The following is an 11,122-nucleotide window of genomic DNA, read 5'->3' on the forward strand; positions in this document are numbered from 1 at the left end:
AGCAGGGCTACAAATTCAAACCAAAATAAAACGTTACCAGCCCATGCAGAATTCAGAAGGGGATATCCACAGCCCTGCGAAGCTGATGATAAAACCGTGGTGGAATCCCTGCCTGAGTGACACTGGAGCTGGCCGGGGACACCAGCTCTGTGCTGTAGGGTCCGGCTGACCCAGAAATCGGCTGTATGACTCAGGATTACCAGCGCCGTGCTGGCCCCGCTCCCTCCCGAGGCTCACCTCAGACTTTATTAATACCACTCATCTTCACACAAGTTGCACTCAGATGGAGTTAAAGTGGTTTGGGTAACATGGGTTAAATATGGAATGGGGAAATTGCCATAGTCTCCCAAGTACGTGCTATAAATTCAGGCAATTTAGGGCAAAAGGGAAAGCTGGAGGCAATCTGAGCGTATTCTTCAGCAGTGAGAATGCACAGGTAGGAAACCTAAATAAATGTAATTGCGGTACCAGGCTATAACCATGTCATTCTGGAGGAGTCACTTCAGTTTTATCTCCCGGACTCGCTTACACTGATTTTTAAAGACACAGTATCTTTTTCTCCCCTTGATTCCCATTCTCTACCCATCAGCCTGTTTGGGTGCCTCAGCTGTACATCTCTCACCCTAATACACTTACCAAATACACTTTGTATTTGACCTCAACACTGAGTTTCCTCAGTTTGCAGTATGTATTTACAGGTTAATTACAATATTCATGTAACAGACTTTACCCTAGATAACATCCACGTTCTACTTAATGCAAACTTACATACCTGCATCTGTATACACCCATATATAAGCTTGTATGTCCATGTATGCACACACAAACACCGACGTGCAAACACATAGAGATAAGGCTTTAAGAAAGCCTCAGCACTGCTCTCTTCTTCTCCGTGCAAGGGGCTGCTTTGTGCACGCAAGCTGTTCGCCCCTCACCGGTGCCTCTCCCAGGGCCTCCGTCTCCTCCGGCTGCCCATCCTGCCTGGAGGGGGATGCTCTGGCCCCCTGCCACCATGCACGGCTGGGTCCCAAGGGAACCCCTGGGCTCCTGCTGTTAGAAGGTCGCTGGGGATTTGGGGGCACGTCCTTGACTTGCACCCGCCTGTGCAGCTCCCCGCTGGCCTGGACCGATGGGAACCCAAACCTGGATGCGTGGGGGGCGGGGGGGGGGTGCCTGCCCCCACTGCAGCCCCCTCCCCAAAGTCCCTGCGTCTGCTCCAGCGGGCCGGCCCCTTGGAGGTTGCTTCTCCCCCTGCATCCCTCAGCCCTCCGCTTTTGCGATTTTTTTTTTTCCTCACCTTTTCTGCAGTGGGAACTTTCCCTTGGGAGCCATTAGTAGGGGAAGGGAGACAAGGAGAAACGAGAGCCAGAGGTTCAGATCATGAACAGGCAGGAACTCACCCCTCTGCTGCCAAAACCTCGCTGAAGGCTCCAGAGCTACTGGGAGCATGAGCCTACAAGCTTAGGGCTCGCTGCCCTGCCTCCCCTCAGCCCTCTTCCTCCCCAGCGCCCACCGAGGTCTCTGCAGCGTACCCAAAATCCCTGCTCCTGCTGCCCCTGGCCATCCTGGGTCACTGAGCCCAGACCCCTGCTAGCACAGACATCACTCCAGGTAATCCCTTTCATAAATTGATCGAGCTCCAACTAAAACCACTGTTAAAGTGATTTTCAGCTCCTCTACTTCTGCGGGGCGGCTGCTTTAGAATTAGTTTATAGCAAAGCTCTCTGTTTAATATAAAGCTATTACCAAGCCGTTGCTTGGTTTTGAAGAAGATCACCTCACGCTATCAGCTCTGTGCTGAGACGAAATGCCAGCTTAGATGTCACAGCACCAAACCAGTCACAAACAGGCAAAAAAAAATATTACCAGCTGCGATAAACTTCCCCCGTGTGCTTTAGCACTCATAGGCTAGCTGAGAGGCGTGGGATCCCCAGCCCTCAGGAACAAGCCCCTGCTGCAGCATGCAGGCAGTGAGCACATTTCATCCCGGTGCAGACAAATTCCTTTTGCAGTTCCTCCATGCCGCCGAGCACAGCATGCCCACCCGGGAGAGCAGATTATAATCAAGCTCAGCGGGGCTCGTAATCAACACAGGTAAGTATATATTGCGTCTTGCTGTGATTCGGAAATAAATAAGGTGACCCCATTTTGCCTGCTGTATCATTGATAATTCATCCCCTTTCTCCGGTTTTCGACCCATGAGAAATGTCTTCAGCCGAAACCATTCATCATTAGTTTTCTGAGATACTTAATTTTTAAACGCATCCCTGTCCATCAGTCACAGCTGGTACTCTCCATCCACAATTTCCACGTCATCCTCTAAGGCTGTAATTTATCAGTACGACCCTACCAGATCCACACACATTTTACCCAACAGCTTCTGCATAAGCCTATGCCCAGCTGCAGACATGGGCATGAGCATTGTCTAAAGGCAGGTTTTAGATTTTCACTACTGGTCTTTCTCCCACTAGTGTTTGTCTCTTTTTTTTTTTCCTAAAGAGGACAGAAGTTCAAATTGCAGAGAAGGAATTGCCACAAGCACTCCTTATTTTCTGTGAAATGTTGTGCTATGACTGGCTCTGGCATCAAAGCATTTGCTGGGCAGTTCAGAGAAAAGAGAAGAGGAGAAAAAAGGGGAAAAAAAAGAAAGAAAAAAAAAGAGAAGAGAAAAGACAGAAAATATTTTATCTATTTGCTGCTCAGCAAAACCAGAAAGCAGTAGCATCAAAACCACAAGGGAGCAATCGCTATCCTGGCACAGCAGCTGCCTAGGGTTAGCGAGAAGGGCTGTGCCAGTTGCAACCAGGGAGAAGAAAAGGCAGCAACTGAAAGCTAAGCAGGCAAAGGGAACAAATTATATCAAAACATAATTTTACCATCTGTGCAACCCATCGCTGCTGCTTGGTTCGCTCTCACCTGGCAACTCAAACATGACGGGTTCGCCCTGCTCCGTGCGCAGACGAGACCCCAGTTTCAGACGTGCGAGGAGTGTCGCAGAGCTGGTACACCTGGGAACGTGGTGGCCGTGATCATCCCGGTGAAGGTACTCGGGTGGTTGCAATCAAGCCTTTACCCTCAGCCTAAACAGGAACCTAAGAAGTGCCTCGTTTTCAGTGACGGCAGGGGGGTTACCTGCCCGCGTAGGCAGGAGGGTTGCTGGGACCTGCTGGAGGGATGTCAGGGAGCCTCTAACCTGTGCTGGAGGAAACTGAGTGCAGAAGGGAGCTGTGGGCTCTCCTGGTTGGCCCCGAGGTGGGTGAAAGTTCCCCTACGATTCACAGCGAACGCTCTCTGCCTCGGTGGGACGGGGCTGTTCGAAGCTCGACTTGAGCCCAGAGAAAGTGCACGAGCAGAGCGCGAGCACGGCCCGTGGGGCTGTTGGTGCTGGGGGGGACCTGGCCGTCAGGCAGACCTCAGCCCCGTGCTTCACCTGCTGCAGGGAATACCGGGAAGCGTGGCCGAAGTCGTGTCTCACCCTTTGTGGCATATATGCCTGACCCTGCAAGAGCTGGGCAGGAGGGTTTCCTGCCTCTGAAATACACCCACCCCAGAGACACCAGCACAGGGCTCAGCCCTGCGCCCCGGAAAGCCGGACCGTGGCAGAGAGGTGCCCCGCAGGCTCCCACCCGGGCACCTCTGACCTCCCACAGCACAGCCATGGCTCTGCCGTGGCCGGGAGGAGAGCACCGGCCTTTCCAGCCCCAGCTCTTCCCACGGCGGTGCCTGCTGCGGGGTGTTTCCTTCCTCTGCCCCAGCGGTCAGGAAAGGCTTTGTTCGGTGGGGGAAACCGGCGTCAGCTGCCCGCAGCAGCGCTCCTGCCCACACACCGCTCACCGGTGGAGAAGCGGGGCTGGGGAGCCTCCTGCCAGCACTGCCCGACCACCTCCCGACTTCAGGGCATCTCCCTTGCCTGCAGATACAGATTATCTTTCCTAGGAGACGAAGGAGTCCGGCTCATGCTTTTTGTTTGGTATGAATATCCCGTGACAGTTTATTTTAATCGTCTTGCAGCTTTTAATAGTTCGTGGCGGTGTCATGAGGCAGCCTCTCCTGCTGGGCGAGCTGTAGGCACTCCAGCCCTACGGAGAGCCGACGTCCCATAGCACAGCTTATAGAGGTGCTGGGGGGATGCTGAGGGAAGATTCTGGGGGACTGCTCTGTCAGAGCCTGGTCAGCAGAGCGGGGAACAGCTGCTCTGTCCACCCAGGGGACCAAGACCTTGAAATCTGAAGACCTTGAAATCTGGCTTTGGAGAGAGGCTATTTCCAGACAATCCTGCACGATGACCCTGGATGCAGCTCTGCCCGTGCCATGCCCCATGTCCATGCAGTGGGTGCCCACCTCCTCTCTCCATCACATGCCTCTCTGCTCCTGGGTTATGAGAGAGGAGCCACAGAGAAGCTGCAATCTGGTCCCTCTCCATGATTTTCTCCCTAACCCTCGTTCACCCATTGCCTGAAGCAAATGAATCAGGTCTCTTCACCGGGACATGGTGCCAGGCTTTGTTTGTCCTCAGCATCCCCCCAAAGCTAAGCCGGGGCCATGCTACGCCCTGCGAGGGGAGGACCAGCCCTGCAGGCCACGCTGCACGTGGTGCCGCATCCTCGGCCGCTGGTCCTGTCTGTGACCTGACGCTTCCGATGGTGGCAGCGGGGACGCCAGTCAGCCCTGCAAATTCAGGCGCTTGTCCCGAGCCACTCCACCAGCTTTTCTATTCAAACATCTCTGGTTTTCTCACCTTCTGCCCAGGGAAGCGGTGCAGGCAAATGATCTCTGGGGTAGGTGAGGTTTTACTCTTGGTGTAGATTTCCTCCTAGGCTGTAGAGATGCTGTACATTACCCTCCAGTGGAACAGGCGGGCCGGCTGCGCTGGCCGTCTCTCCTCTGAACCAAGCTCCCCGGCTGCAGCAGAGAGGTGAGCACTTCCCTTAGCAAAGGAGAGGGGATGTGGTCCTTCAGCTTCACAGCAAGGGCCTGAGTAAACATGGACAGCACAAACCCGGCACCTTTCCTCACGTGGGGTCCCACCGCAGTTTCTTAACTGCAGATCCTCGCTGCAGCATAAGCCATGTCCTTGAAGTCGCCTCCAAGAAACTTCCCACGTGAGAGGGAAATGGTGAGCCGGGCTTCACGCAAAAGCTGATCAAGAGCTTTATCCGTGCCTTACCCACAAGGATACATCAGGGCGAGACAGCTGGGTGCCTCATGCTTCCGAAAACGATGAGCCAGCGAGCTGAGCTGCGCGGCACGCAATCACATCTACAGCAGAAAGGATCAAAAGCCGGCACAGCAAATTGGGCTGCGTGTTACCTCGTTAAAACCTTTTTTGGCTGTGCCAATACCTCTGCTTCAAAGCCTGCTGCAGTTTGTAGCGACAACGTTAGCACTTCTTATGCAAGCTGAGAACCTTGCCTGAGAGCGGAGCTGGTCTGTACCCCAGAGGTGAGCTCCTCGCACAGGCACCGGCTGCAGGGGAGGCTTTGGGAGGCAGAAACAGGGTCTGAAAGAGCCGGCTCCAACCCGGGATGAATTTGGCAGCACAGGCACGGTGCCCGCAGCCCCCATGCCCCTCTCAGCCCCCAGTGGGGAAGCTGAAGAAGGAAATGAAACAATAAGCTTTCGACACATGCCTGCTGGCCACGGGGCAGCCTGGGGAGGCTGCATCCACCCAGCAGCCCACAGGGCTGGAAGGTTTTGCCAGGGTCCTCTCAAGCCCTGGGGACAGCGCTGGATTGGGAAAAGGAGTCCGGGAGGGAAGAGCCTGGGCTGTCTCAGTGCCCTCGTGCCCAGGCTCGGAAGAAGGCTGCTTCCCTTGCTGCCGCACCAGGAGCGCTCAGCGCCAGGAGTTTGGAGGAGGAAAAGTGAAAGGTGGGCTCGGCTCTGGTGCGGTGCTGTTTCTTTATAAGGCAACACAGGGAGATGTTTCCCTGGATACAGCGGGAGTGAAAAGCAGGACGCAAATTTCTTTGATCACAGCTCCAAGGGTTGTTGTTTTTTTCCTTTTTTTCCCCATCAAGTCATCACTTCACCCACAAGCAGCTGGTGTAGGCTGCAGCTCTTGGCTCTACGGTTCGGCATCTCGCTGCTTCTAGGCAAATCTCTCGGCTGACCACCACCAGTCCCCTCCACTAGTACTTTGTCCCCAGTGAGACTTTTTCTGGCCACAGAGCCCCGCTTTGGCCTGGCCTTACATGAGGTCAGGGATTTGAGTGATGGTTCCTCTCCTAAAAAGGAGCCTAAGGAAGCGATCCATTTATCCTGGATCTTCCATGAGGTTCCACACAATTTCCATCAAAAGTCAATTAAGGCTGTAGTAAATGAAGCCATTCACAGTGTAATTCCAGATTAATTAGCAGCACACAGCCACATTATGAGTAACGCGGCATTGCGAGGCCAGCCACTCCATCATCATCAGTTCTCCATTTCCTCCCCCATTCTTCCGCAGGGCCGGGGAGCCGAGCAATAGCGAAACCTCCGGGGCAGACCTCTCCCGCGGGGCACGCGTGCACCCAGGCAGCACCGCGTCCCATGGACTTCTGCTGCCTGCACGTGTCCTCAGCCGCCGTAGGCGAGCGAAGAAGGCAGCCTGCCTTCAACACTCCTCGTGCACTGCCACGTGATCGCCCAGTCCAAAGAGTGACCGTACTTTTACCTGACTGACTTTTAAGTGTCCTTCTCTGCACGTTTTACCCGAATTGAAAGCACCGCGAGCCAGCCCTCCCCCATCTCGGTGAGGAGGGCTACCCCACCGCAGGGAGCTGACTTGAGAAGGAACTCCAGCACCTCTCCTCTCATGTGCCAGACCATCATCGCTCGAGACGTTTCATGTTTTTCTTTTCCTCTTGCTGCACTGCTGCTCAGCTGTTTGTTTTGCTCAGCCACGCTGGCTCAAAATGGTAGCAAGGACAGGGTTGTTGGTTTTTTTCTCCTTTTTCTTCTGCTTTTGCTCCCAATGCTGGCATGGAGAAGAGGGAAAAGAAATAGGTCCAGACAGACAGCAAACAGTTATCTACTAGTATTAGCTATCTGTCCTGGAACTGGGAATATTGTCTCTAGCTGAGCTTGGAGACAAAGTTTAAAAGGACATGTCCCTGGCAAAGTTCGGGTCCAGGCTCTTCAGGAAAGGCAACGCAGCTGGGATCTTGCCAGCAGAGTTGGGACAAGGCATCTCCAGAAGAGGCTGAGCAGCTCTCGGGGCTGGGCTGGGCTTCCAGGACAGGGAGTGCAGCCCCGTACCCAGCCAGGATGGGGGACCCACGCCAGCTCCAGAGCTTCCTCCCCGCTCCAAGTGCCATGAGCCAGGCTGTGCATCCGCATGGATGGATGCTCCTGGACAGCACAAGCCAACAATTAATGCTTTAAATGCCCCTGGGGCCTGTTGCTCGCTGATCTCTAGTTGGGCCGCAGCAGCCTGCATTTTAGCTTCCGATCACTCAAACCACTGCTCTGAGGCCTCCCTCACCCACGTCTCCCTCCAGGCAGGGAAGGCTGCAGTTTTCCACCATAGCTCCCTCCCTCCCGTGCCTGTCACTGAGGCATCCCAGCCCCGCAGCCATTTAATCTGCACCCTGGGCTTTGACAAAGTGATTCTCCATTTACATTAAAGCAGTACTTAAGACAGTTTGGGGAGGAAATGGAAGAGGGCTAAATCCTAAACCTGGCAGGTCACTGCTGCTGCAGCCCGGGAACCCAGCTGGAACCAGCTCTAACGGCCACTGTCTTCACTCTGCCCTGGGGGAAGCTGTAGCAGGAACAAGGGGAGCGCTCAGCTGCTCTCCGTGCAGGAGGGCTCTTCGCAGCAGGACTAGATGCTGCAGGTTTTGTGATTTACCTCCATCTCCCTGCAGCTGTGACAGGGCTGATTGCTCTGCCCCTTGGTTCTGCTGTTACGACAGCCTGCGAGGGCCCTGCTGTAACCTCCATTGCCACAATTATTTTTTTTTTTTTTAGCCAGGTTTATTATACTTAATGATCTGGTTTACAGATCCTTTGTGCCAGCACAGCAGCCCGGTCCAGGGACAGGAATGTCTGAAATCAACTTTACCACCATCCCTTGCATCTTCTGAAACTATGTCCACATGCCCCCTCTCATTCAGATCCTTCCAATGCCTGCTGGCATCAGCCCTGAGGTTGGATCATGCAGGCAACAAACAGAGCTCCAGCACCGGCTTCCAGGAACAGCCCTTTCGCAGGGCCTGCAGATCAGGTCCCAGTCCAACCACTTTCCCACTCTTGCTTATTACAGCATTTGTAACCGCTCACCTACTCGGACCAAAATCTCAGGAAAAACTGTGTGAGGCATTTAGCAGCTCTGGAGATCCACAGAGCAACTAATCTGGAGCCACGAGAACTTGCTAGCTCAAGGTTGCACTCTGCAAAGTGGAAAATGTTGTGGGAGACTAATTTCTGCCCTTTCATGGGGATGCACATAAAGGTGAAAAGTTGAAGGAAAATGGAAGCGTGTCAGACACAAGTCTCTCTCCGCCTTGCACAGGACAGAGCAGCATCCAAGCAGTACACCCGCTCACACAGAGCAACGCAAAGGGCGCAAAAAGACGCCTGAGCTTAAAAGGGTGAGCATGCCGCCAGCACACAGGTGCTAGGGCAGTTCTGCCCTGTGTCACAGCGGTGCCTGGCCAGCTGGCGTTGGTTCAGGATGATCCTATGATGGGAAAGCAATTTCAATGTAATTTAAAGGGCATACTGTTCACAAAGACACCCTACATGTTTCTGCAAAACACTTTGGAAAAAGACCGAAGTATCTGAACCTGTAAACTCCCGGACGAGAGTAACTCCAGTCCTGTTTTTAATGACGTATACGCAAGACACCAGGACAGCAGCACCTGTATTCTATGCACCATAACACACTTCTGTCCCTTTACTCATTAATCCCTATTCAGGCTTGTAAAAGCTGCAGCCTGTGTAAGGTAACGTCAAAAGCTGTTCATGCTCGCACTGACCCCTCAATGTGACTACACCCACACGCGCAGCAGCGCATGGCGAATCTTCGTGCCTCCTCCTTCTGCACACCCCCCCACTTTTTTTTTTTCCCCTCCTTCTACCTACACTTAAATTTCTTAATGAGAAGACTTTTTCGCCTCTCAACATTTGCTTAGACAGAAATCCCACCCCTTGGGAGTGGTACACATGTGTGCTCCCCCGAGTTTACTGTAAGCTGCACCCTCCCCGCTCCTCGTCGCCAGCACTGGCCTTGGCAGCAGCACTTGCCGGCTGCACCGTACCCCTCGTGGTGAACACCAGCACCTCCTTCCCCATCGCTTCCACCCAGGGTCTGACCCAGTCCCAACTGCAACTCCTAACTCAGACTTTCTCATCAAGGCTTAAAACTGCCAACACAGGTGAAAGGGACGAGGTTACGATTATCAGGTGCTGGTGTCACCCTCTAGCTTTTTATACCGTGGCTGTAGCACCAGAATGCATGAGCACTGGGGCAGTTTGAGGGTCCACAGACCAGAAGGTGAATACAGCCACAAGTTCCTTATTCAATTTCTAACAAGAATGTAACAAAAAGTAGATTTTCTGGGGACAAGCTGGAAGATGAGTGAAAGGCAATTTTGACAATCCATTGATAAAACAGACTTCTAGACATCTACCACCTCCTCCACTAACCTCACTTTCCAGTGACTCCAGAGACTGGAGATGAAAGTGAAGAAGAGAGTTTGTTTGCACAGTTGTTAGTTACAGACTCAGAAATACATTCTTCAGGCCAAGAACAGAACTAGCTCAGCTCAAATTCACAGCCTCGTGTTTTGAACAGGTAACTCTCGGAAAGCACACAAACAAGGCGCATTATCTTCCTCCGAAATCCCCAGCATTGGCCACTGCCAGCTGCCCCAGTAACACACTGAGGGTATTGTAACACCCGATTTCAGCTACGGGGAGTCACTCGGCGTCAGGGGAGGTCTGCAGTGCGGCTGACAGGACAGGCTGATGCTCTGACACCACAGCCGCTACCTTGGGAGGTGACACACATGGTCTTCATGGCTCCTGGGCAAGGAGGGAACGGCAACACATGCACACAGACTGCAGCACATGGATAATCTTTATTGGTAACATCAGTGGAGCACCAGTAAACCATTACTGACTGTAGTGGTGACACACAGCTGAGGCACATGCTAAGGCACTTTTATTATATAAAAAAAAATTAAATTTTTTTGTGACAGCAATTGGGACACGAGGCTCCTGCATTTAGAGCGCTTCAGGCATACAGTATGGCGCTTCATATTTAATTATTTTTACTTCGCTCATAAGTAGGTCTAAATGCAGCATATACAATATGGTTAAGAATACAGGTAAATCCAGCAACCAGTGTATGGTGTAGAAAAGTAAAGACTATCTATATATAACCATGGTCCCAATAGAAAGGCAGTGATAAAGACCTTTATTTTTTTCTTAATTACTTATTACGAGAGATACAAAGGCCTTACATATATCTGTGCAGATTAAAGGGTTTTTAATATACTCTTAGTCAATGGTGCACAATAACTAATCCCAACCCCTGGTTACAGAGCAGGTGCAAGAGGCTTGGACATGTCAATAAAAGAAGGATTTCCCTCCCCTTATCCCCACCCTCTGCCCACTACCCTATTAAATTCCCCTAGATTCTATTACCATTAAATATATTTGGTCCCCCAGAGATTTTCAGACAAGCACAGGGACATTGTTCTGCTTCCCCAGCCTGTCATTAACTACTGGTCCACGCTACCTTAGATGAAACCGCTCAGAGGCAGAGACACTAACAGGACATCATTGCACTTCAGAGATCTGTCCAGACAGTAAAAATAAGAAGAGAAAAAAAAAGAAAAAAGACAACTTTGGCAAGTCCTCCAGGTAACTGGTCCCGAGAGGAGCTTCCCTCTTCACCCCTCCCTGGAAACATATGAAAGAAGAAAGGGCAAATTGCCATGGCCAAAGCACACCGTTTTTCCTGAAACTGCTCCCAAACCATGTGGGTGGGCAGATTAAAAGAGGCTGAAGTCTGAGGTCACTGAACATGATTGCCGAAAGCAAACAAAGAGGGAGGGGAAAGAATACAGGAAGGAGCTTCCCTGCAGCTAGAATCGAAGATAAAAGGAGATTTACAGCAAAAATAATCTTTCCC

The 11,122-nt window shown here is 52.2% G+C and overlaps 1 protein-coding gene across 1 annotated transcript in view; it reads right to left on the reverse strand.

Annotated features, from left to right (window-relative positions):
- Positions 1-10,045: 10,045 nt before the first annotated feature.
- The window catches only part of MYH9 (myosin, heavy chain 9, non-muscle), a 56,182-nt gene continuing 55,105 nt past the window's right edge, over positions 10,046-11,122 (reverse strand). The window contains exon 40 of the mRNA XM_009584282.1: positions 10,046-11,122. This exon is cut by the window's right edge and continues 422 nt beyond it. The gene's annotated coding sequence lies outside the window, so the exon portion shown is untranslated.

This window comes from Fulmarus glacialis, unplaced genomic scaffold (assembly GCF_000690835.1).
Source record: "Fulmarus glacialis isolate BGI_N327 unplaced genomic scaffold, ASM69083v1 scaffold26338, whole genome shotgun sequence".
In the NCBI taxonomy this organism is placed as follows: Eukaryota; Metazoa; Chordata; class Aves; order Procellariiformes; family Procellariidae; genus Fulmarus; species Fulmarus glacialis.